Raw genomic sequence first — 18,333 nt, forward strand, 5'->3', positions numbered from 1 at the left:
AGTGCACCCAGGATCTACTTCCCCCACGCACACACTACCGGGTTCCCTTCTCTAGGTGTTCCCTCCCCCCACTCCAGCCAGGGACATGCTCACTCGTGCCTGCATAACTAATGGGAGCACCGTCGAGCTGTCCCCCGGAAATGTGGTGTAGTGCATGTGGGTGTTAGGGTCCTGAGCCACACTCCATCCTTACCTGGAAGTGAGATATCGCACATCTGGGTGAGATGCAATACCTCTGTAGCAACCGAACCCTCGGGGTGCTACAACTGCAATGCACTCCAATGGACTTAATAGGTCTCTGTACACATTCTGGGGGATATATAATGTCCCTCGTATACGATCCCGGTCACTGCCTCACAGGCTGGATTGGGCCAAACTTCTCAACACCACTGGATGATAGCAGCGGAACATGAAGTCAAATCCAGTGGGGGTTTTGTGGGGGTCTATTCCCATTAACCTCTTCACACCAAGACAGACAAAATCCTGAAGCGTATACCTATTTTATGTTGTCCTTCTTGTCCTTCTCCTCATCCTCCACCACCATATCACTATGGTGACCGAGATGCAACAGCCACATAATTTTTTAAGGGTGTTTATGATGCCCGTGGGGAAAATTTTTAGAGGCGCTGCCCTGGGACAAGATTGTGGACTTGGTTGCTGATGATGGTGGTTATAAATGTGCAATGACAGGTGCATGGCAGGAGGCATCTTCGCCTGCACCATGGACAGGGGATTGGCGTGCATGCTCAACAGCAGAACTGGCAGTGGTGTCTCCCTTAGACACTGTTTCTGGACCCTGGCATTCGGCCCAACTAGACAGGTGCTGTCACGCTGTCTCAGTATACTGGAGGTAGGGGGCCTAAGCTGACCCTAAGCTGGGGCCCTGACTAATCCCTCAACCTGGAGGTACTGTTAAAGGTACAGAGGTCCAGGCCGCCAGAGTAACCCCTACCTCCTGAGGATCCCTGCACCTAAGTAATCTAGTCCTGAGAAGGACCCCGATCACAACAAAAGGGAACAAGAAATAATATGCCCACACACAGTACTTAGACGAACGAGACAGTACAAGGGAAAAACCAAAACCACCTTGCATACAACAACTACACAACTACAACAGAGGGAACACCAACGGGAAAGGAGATAAATGATAAAGCGAGGAAAGGGAAAAAACACTTCCAAATACACTTATCTCAGAAACTCCAAACACCACGATCTGCTCTGTAATTCTGAATGAAATGCTTTCACCGACACTTCCCAAACAGACCAGCAGGCATTTGAAGGAGTCTCACTACAGAAATATTGATTGCAGCTGGGCGAGGCTGGACCTCATCTAGCACAGAGAGAGAGAGAATTAACTCCCTCACTGCCGAAAAAACACAAAGCACCAACAAGTCAGCTGCGAGAAGTCAGGCTGTGTACTCGTGACGATCTTCGTGGCGACACACCCGTAACAGTACCCCCCCTTCTACGAGGGGCCTCCGGACCCTCAGGGCCAGGTTTATCCGGGTGAGTCGTGTGGAAGGCCCGAATTAATCGGTCTGCGTTAATATCCGACGCAGGAACCCACATCCTCTCCTCAGGACCATACCCCTTCCAATGAACCAGGTACTGAAGGGACCGGCGATTAAAGCGTGAATCGATGACCCTCGATACCTGGAACTCCAAGTTACCATTGACCACCACTGGAGGGGGAGGTAAAGGTGACGGTACCACCGGCGCCACATACCTCTTAAGCAATGATCTGTGAAACACGTTGTGAATTTTAAACGTAGGGGGGAGGTCAAGACGGAATGCCACCGGATTAATAATAGAACTGATTCTGTACGGCCCGATGAACCTGGGACCCAGTTTCCAGGAGGGAACCTTAAGTTTAATATTCCTGGTAGACAACCATACCCGATCGTTCACACTTAGGTCCGGACCAGACACTCTCCTCCTATCAGCCATACGTTTGTATCGGTTTCCCATAGTATTCAGATTCTTCAGCACCCCTCTCCATACTGAAGCGAGTGATGAGGAAAATCGTTCCTCCTCAGGAACCCCCGAAGAGCCCCCCCTACTGAAAGTACAAAACTGGGGGTGAAAACCATATGCCCCAAAAAACGGGGACTTACCAGTGGACTCGCTCCGCCTATTATTAAGAGCAAACTCTGCCAGAGGTAAGAAAGAAGCCCAGTCCTCCTGGTTCTCTGACACAAAACACCGGAGATATGTCTCCAAGCTCTGGTTCATACGTTCCGTCTGACCATTGGTCTGAGGATGAAAAGCCGATGAGAATGACAAATGCATCCCCCGCCGTGCACAAAACGCCTTCCAGAACTTGGACACAAACTGAGACCCCCGATCAGACACCACCTCGGAGGGTACCCCGTGAAGCCTCACAATCTCCCCAATGAACACCTGCGCAAGAGTTTTAGCATTAGGGAGAGCCGGAAGAGCGATAAAATGTGCCATCTTGCTGAACCTGTCCACTACAACGAGTATGACCGTTTTACCCGAAGACGGAGGGAGGTCCGTAATAAAGTCCATAGACAGATGAGTCCAAGGACGCTCCGGGATCTTCAAAGGTAAGAGGGCCCCAGACGGACGGGTATGTGAGGTCTTAGAGCGCGCACAAACCCCACAGGACGCGACAAAAGTTACCACCTCCTTATGTAAGTTAGGCCACCAAAACCGACGCGAGAGGAGATCCACAGTTGCTTTACTCCCCGGGTGTCCTGCAAAAACTGAGTTATGGTGTGCCTCGATAACCTTTTGTCGCAACTGATCTGGAACAAACAGTCTCCCCGGAGGTCCAGCAGGGGCGTCCCCCTGAGCCTCCAATACCTCCTCCTCCAGCTCAGAGCATACTGCCGAAACCACCACCCCCTCCTGAAGGATAGGAATCGGGTCGTCCGTATTCCCGGCCCCAGGGAAACTACGAGATAAGGCATCCGCCTTTACATTTTTTGACCCAGGACGATATGTAACGACAAAATTAAACCTGGTAAAAAACAATGACCACCTAGCTTGTCTGGGATTCAGACGTTTCGCGGACTCCAGATATAGCAGGTTCTTGTGATCGGTGATGACGGTGACCGGATGAACTGCCCCCTCCAAAAAATGGCGCCACTCCTCAAAAGCTAATTTAATGGCCAAGAGTTCCCTATTGCCGACATCGTAATTCCTCTCAGCGGACGACAATTTTTTAGAGAAAAAGGCGCACGGATGCCACTTACCAGGGGACGAACCCTGTGACAATACTGCTCCCACCCCTACCTCGGAAGCGTCTACCTCTACAATGAATGGCTGTGACGCATCAGGTTGAATGAGTATGGGTGCCGAGGCAAAACATTTTTTCAAGGAGGAGAATGCTTGACAAGCCTTGTCAGACCACCTAGAAAAATCCGTCCCCTTTTTAGTCATGTCAGTGAGAGGCTTAACCATGGACGAGAAATTACGAATGAACTTCCGGTAATAATTAGCAAACCCCAGGAAACGTTGTAGTGCCTTAAGATTCTCTGGCCGATCCCACTCAAGAACTGCCCGCACTTTCCCAGGGTCCATACGAAAACCGGACGCTGAAACCAGGAAGCCTAAAAACTGGAGTTCCTGTACGGCGAACACACACTTTTCCCACTTGGCATACAGTTTATTATCCCGCAAGATCTGTAACACCTGCCTAACGTGCTCCTGATGAGACACCAGATCCGGCGAGTAAATTAAGATATCATCCAGATATATGACAACAAACTGTCCCACCAGGCGGCGAAAAATGTCATTAACAAAGTGTTGAAACACCGCCGGGGCATTAGTCAGACCGAATGGCATGACAAGGTTCTCATAATGCCCCTCCGGAGTGTTAAACGCCGTCTTCCACTCATCCCCCTCCTTCATCCTAATCAGATTGTACGCCCCCCTGAGATCCAACTTAGAGAACCATTTGGCGCCCACGATCTGATTAAAGAGATCGGGAATAAGTGGGAGCGGATACGGATCTCGGACCGTAATCCGATTAAGTTCACGGAAATCCAGGCAAGGGCGTAGGCCTCCATCTTTCTTCTTAACAAAGAAGAACCCCGCAGCCACCGGTGAAGATGAAGGTCTAATATGCCCCTTAGCCAGACTTTCTGAAATATAATCCTTCATGGCCTGCCTCTCAGGACCAGAAAGGTTATACAACCTAGCTTTAGGTAACTTGGCCTCAGGGAGCAGTTTTACAGAACAGTCATACTCGCGATGAGGAGGTAGTTCCTGACACCCTTTCTCCGAGAATACATCCTCAAAGTCCGCCAGAAATGGAGGTAAGACCCAAGGAGAAACCGCACCGATGACCGTGTTCATGCAGTTTTTATTAGAGAATTTACTCCATTGGCTTATCTCTCTGGTTTGCCAATTAATAACCGGGTTATGCTTAGCTAACCAAGGAAGGCCCAACACTATAGGAGTGGGAAGACCCTCCAACACGTAGCAAGACAACAGTTCTTTATGTATTGCCCCCACTTGAAGTTTTACGTCATGCACAGCTTGCAAAAAACTTCCCTGACCGAGAGGCCTGGCATCGATCGAGAATATGGGGATGGGTTTAGCCAACTCACTCAATCGCATACCTTGAACCCGGGCAAACCGAGCATCAACCAGATTAGCCCCGGCCCCACTATCCAGAAGAACAGATATCCTCTCAGTTCTCGTACCCACCACCACCTCCGCCGGTACGAGAAACTGAGACAAACCTAGGGACGAAATACCTACTCCCAGATTGCCGTCCACCACACAACCTGGGATCAACAGTTTTCCGACGACTCTTCACTCTGCAAGGAACGGGATGGACACCCCCCAATAAAATGTCCCTTTCTCCCGCAGAAGAAACACCTTCCTGTCTTATGGCGCACCACCGGTCCCCTCCCCCGAAATGATGTCCCTCCTAATTGCATAGGCTCCTCTGGACTGACCAGGGGAACCACCATATGAGGGGACCTTGTAGGAGGTGGAGTCATCACAGGGGGTAGAGTTATCCCGCACCTCTCCTGAAGCCGTCTGTCAACGCGAATAGCAAGGGCCATAGCGGCTTCCAGTGACGCGGGAGAGTCATACTGTGCCAACACATCCTGTAATTTGTCGGATAAACCATGACAAAACTGGCTCCTAAGAGCCGGGTCATTCCACTGGGTGTCCGTGGCCCACCTACGGACCTCCGAACAGAATTCCTCCGCCGGACGATCTCCCTGCTGGATCCTACGTAACTTAGACTCAGCAAGGGAGATCCGATCTGGGTCATCATATACGAGTCCCAGAGCAGCGAAAAACCTATCCACTGACTGGAGAGCCGGGGAGCCCGGGGGAAGAGAGAACGCCCAAGATTGTGGGTCCCCTTGTAGGAGCGAGATGACAATTCCCACCCTTTGTTCTTCACTCCCCGATGACCGAGGCCGCAGCCGAAAGTACAATTTGCATGCCTCCCGGAAAACAAAAAACTTGTCCCGCCCCCCAGTGAACATGTCAGGGAGAGCTACTTTAGGTTCTGGTCCGGCTTGCTCCTGAGGATGCAAAACCTTGGACCTAACGTCCGCCAGCTCCATGGACAAACTCTGCAACTGCCGAGCTAGACCGGCTACTGGATCCATGGTAGCTGGAAAAAAGCTAAGTGGGTCGGTGAAAATGTCACGCTGTCTCAGTATACTGGAGGTAGGGGGCCTAAGCTGACCCTAAGCTGGGGCCCTGACTAATCCCTCAACCTGGAGGTACTGTTAAAGGTACAGATGTCCAGGCCGCCAGCGTAACCCCTACCTCCTGAGGATCCCTGCACCTAAGTAATCTAGTCCTGAGAAGGACCCCGATCACAACAAAAGGGAACAAGAAATAATATGCCCACACACAGTACTTAGACGAACGAGACAGTACAAGGGAAAAACCAAAACCACCTTGCATACAACAACTACACAACTACAACAGAGGGAACACCAACGGGAAAGGAGATAAATGATAAAGCGAGGAAAGGGAAAAAACACTTCCAAATACATTTATCTCAGAAACTCCAAACACCACGATCCGCTCTGTAAGTCTGAATGAAATGCTTTCACCGACACTTCCCAAACAGACCAGCAGGCATTTGAAGGAGTCTCACTACAGAAATATTGATTGCAGCTGGGCGAGGCTGGACCTCATCTAGCACAGAGAGAGAGAGAATTAACTCCCTCACTGCCGAAAAACACAAAGCACCAACAAGTCAGCTGCGAGAAGTCAGGCTGTGTACTCGTGACGATCTTCGTGGCGACACACCCGTGACAGGTGCTTTGCTGTCATGTGCCTGAGCATGCTGGTTGTGGTCAGGCTGGTAGTTTTGCTGCCCCTGCTGATTCTGGCATGGCACATGTTGCAAATGGCCTTTTTGTGGTTAACTTGACAGTCTTTGGAAGACTTAACAGTTGGACTGGCAACTTCCCTCATATTGATGTTCTGGGGAACAACTGCCCGCCTTGTGTCTGTGACCACCCCACTGCTTATTCCTGCCTGTTGTGGTGCTACACCTCCCTCCTCCTCTGTGCTGCCCTCCTTGCTTGCCAGGTTGGCTCAGTGACTTCATCGTCCACCACCTCGTCATCCACATACACACCCTAAGCCTCCTCCTGACTTGCTGGCAGTTGTGTCTCATCATCATCACCCACCTCTTGCCACAGTAATTGCACTTTCCCACCATTGTCTTCGTGTGACCATGGCTGCTCAAATACTTGGGCATCGCTACATGTGATCTCCTCTTGCCCAGCTTGAAGCGGACCGGGCAAGAGGCCCGAATCTATAAATGGAAAAGTGAACAGCTCTTTGGCGTGTCCAAGTGTGGGATCAGTTGTCTCCAGGCACTCGGCATGGTGGGATTAATGATCAGGGTGAGGAATATGTGGTTCAGACTTAAGGCTACAGAGACTAAACCATGTGGAAGACAAGGTAGTTTTGGTGGCAAACTTACTGGAAGCATTATCTGCTATCCAACCAACAACTTTTCACTCTGCTCTGGCTTCAATAGTGGTGTTCTACGGCCACTTACAAAAATGGACAGGAAGGTAGAGTGACATGATGTGGGTGCTTATTGTGCTCCCTCAGCAGGCACAATTTCAGCTTGCCCACGGCTTCAGCCTCTGCGTGCACCATCACCATCACGTCCACTTCCCAGTCCTTTGCTATGCGCTTTGCCCATTTTAAATGGAGTATAATGTTTGTCACAGTCCCAAAAATGTCAGCATTATAACTGCTCTAATATCGGATCATGTTTGGTTACCACGGTTTTAGGCAGCGGCCTTATAGTATGGTATTGCTCAGCGACCAAGTGTGAATAGGTTTGAACAAAAGACAACTTGCAGACTTTAAATGGAGTATAATATTTGGAACGCTCCCAAAAATGTCAGCATTATTACAATAATATCGGATCACGTCTGATGACCATGGTTTTAGGCACTGGCTTAATAGTATTGTATTGATCAGTGACCAAGTGTGAATAGGTTTGAACATTACACAACTGGCAGACTTTAAATGGAGTGTAATATTTGGCACGCTCCCAAAAATGTCAGCATTATTACAATAATATCGGATCACGTCTGATGACCACGGTTTTGGGCACTGGCTTAATAGTATTGTATTGGTCAGCGACCAAGTGTAAATAGGTTTGATCCACACACAACTGGCAGACTTTAAAAGGAGTGTAATATTAGGCACGCTCCCAAAAATGACAGCATTATTACTATAATATCGGATCACGTCTGATGACCACGGTTTTAGGCAGTGACCTAGTAGTATTATGTTGGTAAGGGACCAAGTGTGAATAGGTTTGAACAACACACAACTGGCAGACTTTCAATGGAGTATAATATTTGTCACGTTCCCAAAAATGGATTATTACCACAGTAATATCAGATTACTTGAGATGACGGACAAGTTTCTCTGCTTCTACAATACAGCAATGCTATTAAAATCAAACAAACCTGGCTGTATGCTGCTAACAAGCAAATGGAGCTGTAACAATTATGTATTATATTGCTTTTCAAGCAAATAATCAGGATTAAGACCAAAAAGAATATTAGCCCTGATATATAGGGCTATGGATATCAGTAACAGCAGCAGACAGAATGTGCAATGCACCCTATTCTGTTCTATACACTCTCCACAAACTATGCCTGCCTAACTCCTGCTATCACCAGGATTGATATGCATATGGGTTAGTCCTTAGGAGGACTGTTAGTTTAGATGTTTATTGTTGTGGAATACCTCACTAAATAAACCACCAATTCTCTCCCTCACTCAGCTGCAGCTCTGCCTGTCTGAACTGTAGACTGTTATGAGCATAGGTCATCGAGTCTTTTATAGACCAGATGACGCTATGCGGCCAGCCAATCACTGTTACGCCACAACCAACATGGCCGCGGCATTTCAGTGACTGGCAGGCAATCCCCGCATGTTTATTTGCTGTCTAAACAGCGCCAAACATGCGGATGCGGGAACTTGAGCTCCCGCCCGAGCATCCAGGAAGTACTCACCGAGCGCCGAGCATCTCCTAAACCCTTCATCCAATTTTAATGTGGATATGACTCGCCCCCTGGGCCGTGGGGCACTCGGATCCGGGCAATAGGGAAACGGTGGGAGTAGTAGTGGCAACCCGGTTCCGTGGCTCAGGATGGTCAGGCCAGTGGTAGTCCGTTATGTACTGATGTTTATGTCCGACTACGCCACCCGTGGATTGCGGTTATTAGGAACCGCCGCTGCATGCAGACCGCTGGGGCTGATGAGGTGTGCAGCTAGGGTAGTGTGACTGGAAGAGTGCGGCCCCAGGGCAGTATAGTGGATGGTGGGAGTGATGGTAGTGAGAGTCCCAGTGCTGGTAGTGCTGGAGGAGCAAGGAGCACACAGACAACAGGTTGCAGTCCAGGGTCTTTACTAAAACAGGTAAATTGACCCACAAACAGTCCCGGCTAGGAGGGGACCTGGATGTCTGAGAGCAACGGGGAAATTGGCCCTGGTCAGGGTGAGGGTGTAGGTCTACCGTGCTTTCTGCGCTCCTTCTGGCTATCTCCTCCTGATAGGATAACAGCCCACGTTTCCGAGCTCTCCGTGTATTCTCGCCTGTATGGCCTGCGACGTGGGTTCCTTTCTGCTCCCAGCCTTGTATGGCTTTACTGGTCCCTTCGGTTGTGGCAGGGCCTTCAGGCTTCTTAGGCCAAGGAATGTACAGTCCCTTACGGACTGGTTCTCTGCTGGGGGATGTGGAATCCTTCCAGCCTCAGACACCAAAGTCTGGTAAAGTTAAGTCTTTTCTCTGCCAAGACAGGCTCTCTTCGCCTCATGTCTCTGACTTGTGGCTCTCCTACTGCCACACTTCCTCTTAGGTGCAATCAACTTTCTGTCCCTGCTCCACTCTGGGACACGTCTCAGTGCTGAGACAGGCAATCCAGTTCTCTCTAACCCTGCCCTCAGTACCAGCTTTTATAGGGGCAGCCAGCTCCCCCTACTGGCCTGAGACAGGAGGCATTGCATGCTAATGTTCCCCTGACTAGAGAACCTCCCCCTTGCTCTCAGACACAGCTTTAATTACACTTGTGGCATCCAGGTCAGGGTGACACATTCCCCCCTAGTGAAATTTAGTACTCCGGGACTAAGCAGTAAACAAAGATAATATACATAACAATAAAACATTAATAGACAGACGACGCACAAATTGAGTTCTTAAGGTCACAGTGTGGTCTGTGACCAGGTGTCCATATCACCAAAACAACGGGAGCCTTAACCAGGTGGGGGTCTGTCCTACCCCAAGTCCTTCACAGTCTTAGTTCATTCCTGGGTTAGGCTCAGAATGCAGTCCATACAAGGTCCCGGTTATAAAAAGTCCATAACCTGTGAGTCCTTACGGTAGCTGCAAGAAACTGAAACACACTATTAATAAACATGCAGGTAACTTGGCAAACATTTCAACATTTGGCAACAGGGTTATTTACAATTTAGCACACTCTATATTCTCCAGCGAGCGGGTATCTGCCCCTCTGTGCTCCTGGTTGACCTACGTAGCCCACTGTCTGGTGGTGGACCAACTTGGCTCTCCTCAATAGCGTTAGGGGTACAGCTACCAGCTGGGTGTACAGGTAGGGCAGGCAGCTGTCTGCGGGTCCTTTGGCTTACCGCAGGTATGGCAGGCTCACTGTCAGCAGAGGGTTGACTCTCCTGGGCTGCTGGAACAGGCTCTTCTGCCTCTGGAACCGCTTGCTCCTCTTCACCTTCCGGCTCTGGTGTTGGTTGTTGCTGGGCCGGTTGCAGGAAATGCAGGACGGGTACCACTATAGCATCATTTATGCGAGTCCAGGACTGAGGGATCTCTCCGAGAACGGTGCTGATCATTTCTTCCTTGTCCTCTGCGGGTTCAAGGTCACTCTGATCTTCTTCTGCACTACGGAGTTGCTCGGGGCACCTTTTGAGGTCGTCTCTGGAGACGACACTAGTGGTTTCTCCTCCGTCCTTGGTGATTACGCACACCTTTGGGTTGTCGTGATCAGACTGCAGTACGGTGTAGGGTTCCCTTTCCCACTGGTCGTCCAACTTATGTAGCCTTCTCTTCCGCTTTAGGACTTGCTCACCAGGGTCTAGGGGACCAGCAGGGGTGTGTTGGTTGAAGAGTTTTTCTTGCCTCTCTCTCACCTGGGCCAGGCTCTTCTCCACACTCTCCTGTACCTTCTTGTACTGCAGTTGCCTTTCCGTATCCCAGTCTGCATCCGGGGAGGTGTCCTCAGGTATTAGGACTCCCATCTCCAGGTCTACAGGCAGCTTACCTGGTCTAGCTCGCATCAGATAAGCCGGGGTGCAGTTTGTAGCATTCACCGGGATATTGTTGTATAGGTCTATCAGGTCCGGCAGTTTTTCTGGCCACTGGCTGCGTTCCTCCAGGGGCAACGTCTTCAGGAGATCAATGACTATATTGTTCATCTTCTCACACATCCCGTTGGTTTGTGGGTGGTAAGGCGTTGTACGAATTTTCTTACAGCCATAGAGGTTGCAGAACTCCTGGAAGATTTCAGCCTCGAACGCTGGACCCTGGTCTGTCAGGACCTGTTCCGGATACCCGTGTGGACGGCAGAAGTACTGCTGGAAGGCTCTGGTCGCTGTTTGGGCTGTCAAGTCCTTTACCGGGACCACCACTAGAAAACGGGAATAGTGGTCCACGATTGTCAGTGCGTAGATGTATCCGGACCGGCTTGGAGCCAACTTGACGTGGTCCAGAGCTACCAGCTCAAGAGGCTGCGTGGTGACGATGGGCCTCAAGGATGTCTTCTGGCTGGTGCGGTCCTTCCTCCTCAGGTGACAAGGGACACAGTCTCTGCACCACTTTTCTACTGCTCCTCTCATGCCGACCCAAAAGAACCTTCCTCTTAGTAGGAACTCCAGTTTCTTCCAACCGAAGTGTCCCGCTCTGTCATGGTAAGCCCCCAGGACCATAGCTGCATCCCGCCTTGGGACCAGGACTTGCCAGGTCAGCTCGTGCGTCCGGTGGTTGACAATCCTTCTGCACAACTTGCCTTCGTAGAGGAACAGCTTGCTCTTCTCCTTTCATAGCTGCTTGGCTTCCTCTGGGGCATCTGGATCTAGGCGGGCGTCTTCCCGGGTCAGCAGATCTTTCACCAGGCGGACTGCAGGGTCACTATCTTGGGTCTCGGCCCAGCTGTGGTGAGGTAGGGGATTCATCATCACAGTTGTTAGATCCTCCTCCTTCACGCGGTGAGAGTGTTGAGAGGCTCCATACCGGTGAAACGCGGGGAGTTCTACCTCCTCCAGCTCTTCTGGGTCTTCGTCACCTTCAGGTAAGTGAGGCATTCTTGATAGGGCGTCCGCGTTGGCGTTGGTTTTGCCTGCCCGGTACTTGATCAAGAAGTCATAGTTGGAGAGACGGGCCATCCACCGCTGTTCCAGGGCACCCAGTCTTGCATTGTCCAGGTGTGTCAACGGGTTGTTGTCCGTGTACACGGTGAACTTCACGGAGGCCAGGTAATGCTTGAAGCGTTCCGTCACGGCCCACACCACCGCCAAGAATTCTAGCTTGAAGGAGCTGTAATTCTCCGGGTTCCTCTCGGTGGGCCTCAGCTTCCGGCTGGCGTATGCGATCACCCGTTCTGTGCCCTGTTAGTTTTGGGACAGTACGGCTCCCAGTCCCACATTACTGGCATCTGTGTGGAGAATGAAAGGCTGGCCGTAATCAGGGTAGGCCAGGATCTCATCCCCCGTGAGGGCCATATTTAGCTGGCGGAAGGACTCCTCTTCTGGTTTATCCCACTTGAAGGGTGGCTTTTGACTCCTGGACTTGGACTGTCCGATCAGGAGGTCCTGCATAGGAGCTGCCATCTTAGTGAACCCGGGGATGAACCTTCGGTAGTAGCCTACCAACCCGAGAAACTGTCTCACCTCTTTGATGTTCGAGGGGCTTGGCCAGCTCTTGATTGCCGTGACCTTGTCAGGGTCGGGGGCTACTCCTTCCGCACTTACCACGTGCCCTAGGTACTGGACTTTTGGTTTCAGCAGGTGACACTTCGATGGTTTCACCTTCAGGCCATAGCCTGCCAGGGCTTCGAACACCTCGGCCAGGTGCTTGAGATGGTCCTCGTAGGTCTTCGAATAGACGATCACGTCGTCCAGGTAAAGGAGGACCGTCTCGAAGTTTCGGTGCCCTAGACAGCATTCCATCAGCCGCTGGAAGGTCCCTGGTGCGTTGCAGAGCCCGAAAGGCATACAGTTGAATTCGCTCAGTCCCATCGGGGTGGTGAAGGCGGTCTTCTCCTTGTCAGCCTCTGCCACAGGAACCTGCCAGTACCCGCTAGTAAGGTCCAAAGTAGAAAAGAAGTTAGCAGATTTTAGTGCGGCTAAAGACTCTTCTATTCTAGGCAGCGGATATGCGTCTTTGTGGGTGATACGGTTGATTTGTCTATAGTCCACGCACATTCTCATGGTGCCGTCTTTCTTTTTCACCAGAACCAAGGGGGCTGCCCAGGGGCTACAGCTATCTCTAATGACCCCAGCTTCTTTCATTTCCCGCAGCATACCCTTGGCGTTCTGATAATGTGCAGGGGGTACAGGTCTGTGCCTCTCTTTTATTGGTGGGTGGCTCCCTGTGGGGATGTGGTGTTCTATCCCTTTTACTCTGCCGAAGTCTAGCGGGTGCTTACTAAAGACTCTCTCGTACTCCTGTACCACCCGGTAGACTCCTTGTTTTTGGTGCAGGGGAGTGGAGTCAGCACCCACGTGGAGTTTCTGGCACCAGTCCTCTTTTTGTTTCTGGGAGCCATTACCCTCCGCCTGAGGAGATGGAGGCAAGGGTTCCACGGCCCTGATAGCTTGGTGTTCGACAACAAACAGTTTGGCGAGTGTAGCGTACCTGGGTAAGTGTACTTCCCTCTCCCCAATGTTGAGGATGCGGACGGGCACCCTCCCATGACGGACATCAACCACCCCCCGGGCTGTCAAAATGGTGGGCCTGCTGTCTGAGTACACGGGTTCTACCATGGCTTGGTAGTCTCTACCTCTCAACCCGATTGCAGTCCGACACCAGATCATCATTTCACTTTTGGGAGGCATGGAAATGGGGAATGGATCACTGAGTCTTACGCTACCGATCTCACCACCAGACAGTTCTACCTGCTGCCGTCTCATCAGGGCTTTTATCTCCTTGTTGAGGACCCTCTGTTGGCTGGAACTAGCATTCACCGCCACCTGTTGTTGAATTACAATTACCTCTGAAAGACAATTTTCAATTATGTTAGTACCCACAGTTATTTTAGGGTGACTTTCATGACGGTCAATGTCCACAATAATCACTCCCTGTGCCGGCAGTTCAACTTTACCAATTTTAATGGTCATCTCCTTGAACCCCATCTGCGGCACGGGTAAGCCATTACTGGCGATGATGCTCAAGTTACTGTCTGGATACCGTGTGATATCAGCATCAGTCCAATACTGCTTAAAAAGTACATAAGGGATTGTGGTTACTTGCGACCCAGTATCCAGCAAGGCGCTCATGGGGATACCGTCCAGCACCACGGGTAAAACCGGGCGCCCCCCAATGTACTTATCACGCCAATTATAAGGGCCTGGTGATCTTATGCCTGGGGGTCGGCCCTCTGCCCCAGGTAGGACCCGTTTAAATTACAGTACCTGGAAATGTGTCCGGTCTGGTTGCATCGACGGCAAATGGGCTGTCCATCCTCTGCGTAGCGGTCTGTGGGCCTCCCTCGGAACGACGGGATCCTCCTCTGTCGACACCACGGGACATCCTCCGGACTTGAAGCCAGCTCGATGGGTCTTGACGGGTCCACTTGCAACGCCTGGACGGTCCTGGTCAACGCCGCGACGCTCCTGGTCAGCTCCTGGACTTGGTGGTGCAGGCCTTTCGACGGGGCTTGGTTCAGGGCCTGTGCATCAGCCTCCACGGAGTCCATAGAGGAGGGCGCCGCCTCCTGGTGGTAGGTGATAGCAGGGCGCCGGGGGTTTTATAGCGCCACTGGTTGCAGATTCACGGAGCACCCTTATGGCCCTGTCCTTAAATTGGGCAAAGGTCAGGTCGGGGTTCTGAAAGAACATGAGGCGCAGTTGGGCCCTGTGGGCGCTAGACAGCAGACCTTCTATGAATTGTTCTGTTAGCAGCTTATCGGTTTCCTGCACACTGCCAGGGTCAGTTTGTTGAATAGCCCTCAAGGCTTCCTGCAGATTTAGGGCATAGTCTCTGATGCTGTCCTGTGCCCGCTGCTTACATCCATAGAACCTCATTTTAATCTCAGCGGAGGTACGTGTATCAAAGGTACCCCGCAGCCGGGCCAGAATACCCTTCACAGTCCTTTTCTCCTCAGTGGGCCATGATTTTACCTCCCTTTGGGCTGCGCCAGTTAACTGCCCTGTTAATATGCTGACCTTCTGCTCCTCTGTCAGGGGGTAAACCTGGAACAAACTGTATAGCCTTTCCTTGAAGTCAGTTAGGGCATGGGGCTCCCCTGAGTATTTGGGCAGCCAGGCCGCTCCAGGGATGTAGGGCAGGGCAAAGGGCATCACCGCTGCTGCAGCTGCGTTGGTGGTAGTGGGCGCCTCTGTGTCCGACATCTTCCTCCCCCCTAGTTAAGCGTGGCCTACCTTCCGACGATCCTCTTCTGTAGGCCGCGGCTCCGCTGCTGCTGCTATGGACGAGGACCTGGCGTCGCGTCCTGATGACGTCAGCGTCGCTCTCTCTCCCTTCCAGGACCTTGCGCAGCGTCGGTGCGTGGGGCGGAGCTTCGGATCTCGCGCGGTTTTGACGTCCACGCCCCTCTTCTTCCCGCGCGGCGTCCTGAAGATGGCGTCCGATGGCGGGAAGCAGCCGCGGATGGCGGGAAGACGGCCGAAGACGGTGGGAAACGGTCCAAGATGGCGTCTGATGGCGGGAATCGGCTCCGGATGGCGGGAAACGACTCCGGACGGCGGGAAACGGTCCAAGATGGCGTCTAATGGCGGGAATCGGCTCCGGATGGCGGGAAACGACTCCACAGGTAAGTTACAAAAGTCTTTTTCAGGCACGCAGTACCCGGTGGTTGCGGGCACGAAATCCTGCCGACTACGCCAAAGCTGACTCGCCCCCTGGGCCGTGGGGCACTCGGATCCGGGCAATAGGGAAACGGTGGGAGTAGTAGTGGCAACCCGGTTCCGTGGCTCAGGGTGGTCAGGCCAGTGGTAGTCCGTTATGTACTGATGTTTATGTCCGACTACGCCACCCGTGGATTGCGGTTATTAGGAACCGCCGCTGCATGCAGACCGCTGGGGCTGATGAGGTGTGCAGCTAGGGTAGTGTGACTCCCCACGGGAAGAGTGCGGCCCCAGGGCAGTATAGTGGATGGTGGGAGTGATGGTATTGAGAGTCCCAGTGCTGGTAGTGCTGGAGGAGCAAGGAGCACACAGACAACAGGTTGCAGTCCAGGGTCTTTACTAAAACAGGTAAATTGACCCACAAACAGTCCCGGCTAGGAGGGGACCTGGATGTCTGAGAGCAACGGGGAAATTGGCCCTGGTCAGGGTGAGGGTGTAGGCCTACCGTGCTTTCTGCGCTCCTTCTGGCTATCTCCTCCTGATAGGATAACAGCCCACGTTTCCGAGCTCTCCGTGTATTCTCGCCTGTATGGCCTGCGACGTGGGTTCCTTTCTGCTCCCAGCCTTGTACGGCTTTACTGGTCCCTTCGGTTGTGGCAGGGCCTCCAGGCTTCTTAGGCCAAGGAATGTACAGTCCCTTGCGGACTGGTTCTCTGCTGGGGGATGTGGAATCCTTCCAGCCTCAGACACCAAAGTCTGGTAAAGTTAAGTCTTTTCTCTGCCAAGACAGGCTCTCTTCGCCTCTTGTCTCTGACTTGTGGCTCTCCTACTGCCACACTTCCTCTTAGGTGCAATCAACTTTCTGTCCCTGCTCCACTCTGGGACACGTCTCAGTGCTGAGACAGGCAATCCAGTTCTCTCTAACCCTGCCCTCAGTACCAGCTTTTATAGGGGCAGCCAGCTCCCCCTACTGGCCTGAGACAGGAGGCATTGCATGCTAATGTTCCCCTGACTAGAGAACCTCCCCCTTGCTCTCAGACACAGCTTTAATTACACTTGTGGCATCCAGGTCAGGGTGACACAGATACCCTTCAAATGAAAGCTGAAAGTCTGAACTTCAACTGCATCTGAATTGTTTTGTTTAAAATTCATTGTGGTAATGTCTAGAACCAAAATTAGAAAAATGTTGTCTCTGTCCAAATATATATGGACCTAACTGTATGTCTAGTGAAACCTTTTCTTATACTACAAATGAAGTAGCTGAAATTATTTCCAATGTCTGAATTCCCAGTGATTTGGCACAAAGAATACCACATGGCTTGAGGGTAAACTTTCAACCAACAATGTTTAAAGATAATGACAATTTTTGTAAAAGATTCGAGCAAATTTTAAACAAGTACTCTTTCAACTTGTTTGTATTGGCATTCCTTGAGAAAGACGCCAATACAAACCTTTCTATGAACTCAGAAAAAAGGTACATACCCATGCCTACGCTGCCCGCAATGTAGCAATATACAGCGGGGTGATACTTTTTTCCACCCCCATACCGGGATTAGAATTCAAGGTTTTTTTACTTGTGATTCTTCTTTTGTAGTGTATGCGATCAAATGTCCTTGATGGTCTCATATATGTTGGTGAGACAACCTAACCTATACGAGACCGCATATCTCAAAACAAGTCGAGTATAAGATGTGGGAAGACTTATCTCCCCTTATCTTACCATTTTAATTTAAAGAAGCACTCCGTAGAACAAGTCAATTTTCAGGTTCTGGAACATGTACCACCATTAATATGTGGGGATAATAGGATTCAGGCATTAAAACGTCGTGAAGCTTTTTAGATCCATACGTTGGATACGTTGTAACCTCGGGATTTAAATAGAGAGTATGAGTTATCTAGCTTTCTGTAAATGTATTAATTATTGTTTTTCTGTTTCAGACACGTACTACTTGATTCCTTTCTCTGGAACTGCATGAAATCACATTTCTTCTCATAGAACTTTATTCACTCCTGTGGGTGATGATGTTGTCTGTTGATTAATGCTAGATATCACCTACTCCTCTCTATTTTCTTCTCTTCCTTTCTTTTCTTTTATTTCAATCTAATACTACATTGGGTAGTGATCAGTATATTTCCCTAAATTATTTTTCCTTATATTTTTTTCCCCTTGGTCTAGTTTATCCCTTAAACATGTATTACTATATTTTTCTTACTAATACCATTGGTAGCCAGAGGTCTACGCTTTATGAACACCTGTGATTCTATTATATATATATTCCCCATTCATTTTAACTGCCTTTACCTATTTTTTTCTTTTCTATTTGGATCTGGGTTATTGCAGATCCAATAACATGACACCGGGTGGCGACATACACATTTGTGCTTGTTACTTCCGTGTTTGCGATCATGTGACCTGATCACATGACCAGAAGTGAGTCATGCAGGTCCTTTTGCTCAGATTCCATTGCAACTTATGAAACAGGAAGTGGCCAATTGTCAGATCCTTGTCTCATTACACGGTTGCGTCTAGATCGCAGTTGATTTTTTGTGGTCCTCACTTTAGCCACTCCATTCTAGACGCCTCACTGCTGAACTTTCTAGATCGGAGTTGATCTTTTGAGGTTCTCACATGCTCCTCTTCGATCTAGTGCTTTCAGTGCTGAGGCGTCTAGATCGGAGTTTATCTTTTGAGGTTCTCACATTCTCCTCTTCGATCTAGTGCTTTCAGTGCTGAGGTGTCTAGATTGGAGTTTATCTTTTGTGTTAACCGTTTTAACAGTTCCACTCTAG

This window comes from Phyllobates terribilis, unplaced genomic scaffold (assembly GCF_046119375.1).
Source record: "Phyllobates terribilis strain yellow unplaced genomic scaffold, ASM4611937v1 Scaffold_212__1_contigs__length_3418457, whole genome shotgun sequence".
Lineage (NCBI taxonomy): Eukaryota > Metazoa > Chordata > Amphibia > Anura > Dendrobatidae > Phyllobates > Phyllobates terribilis.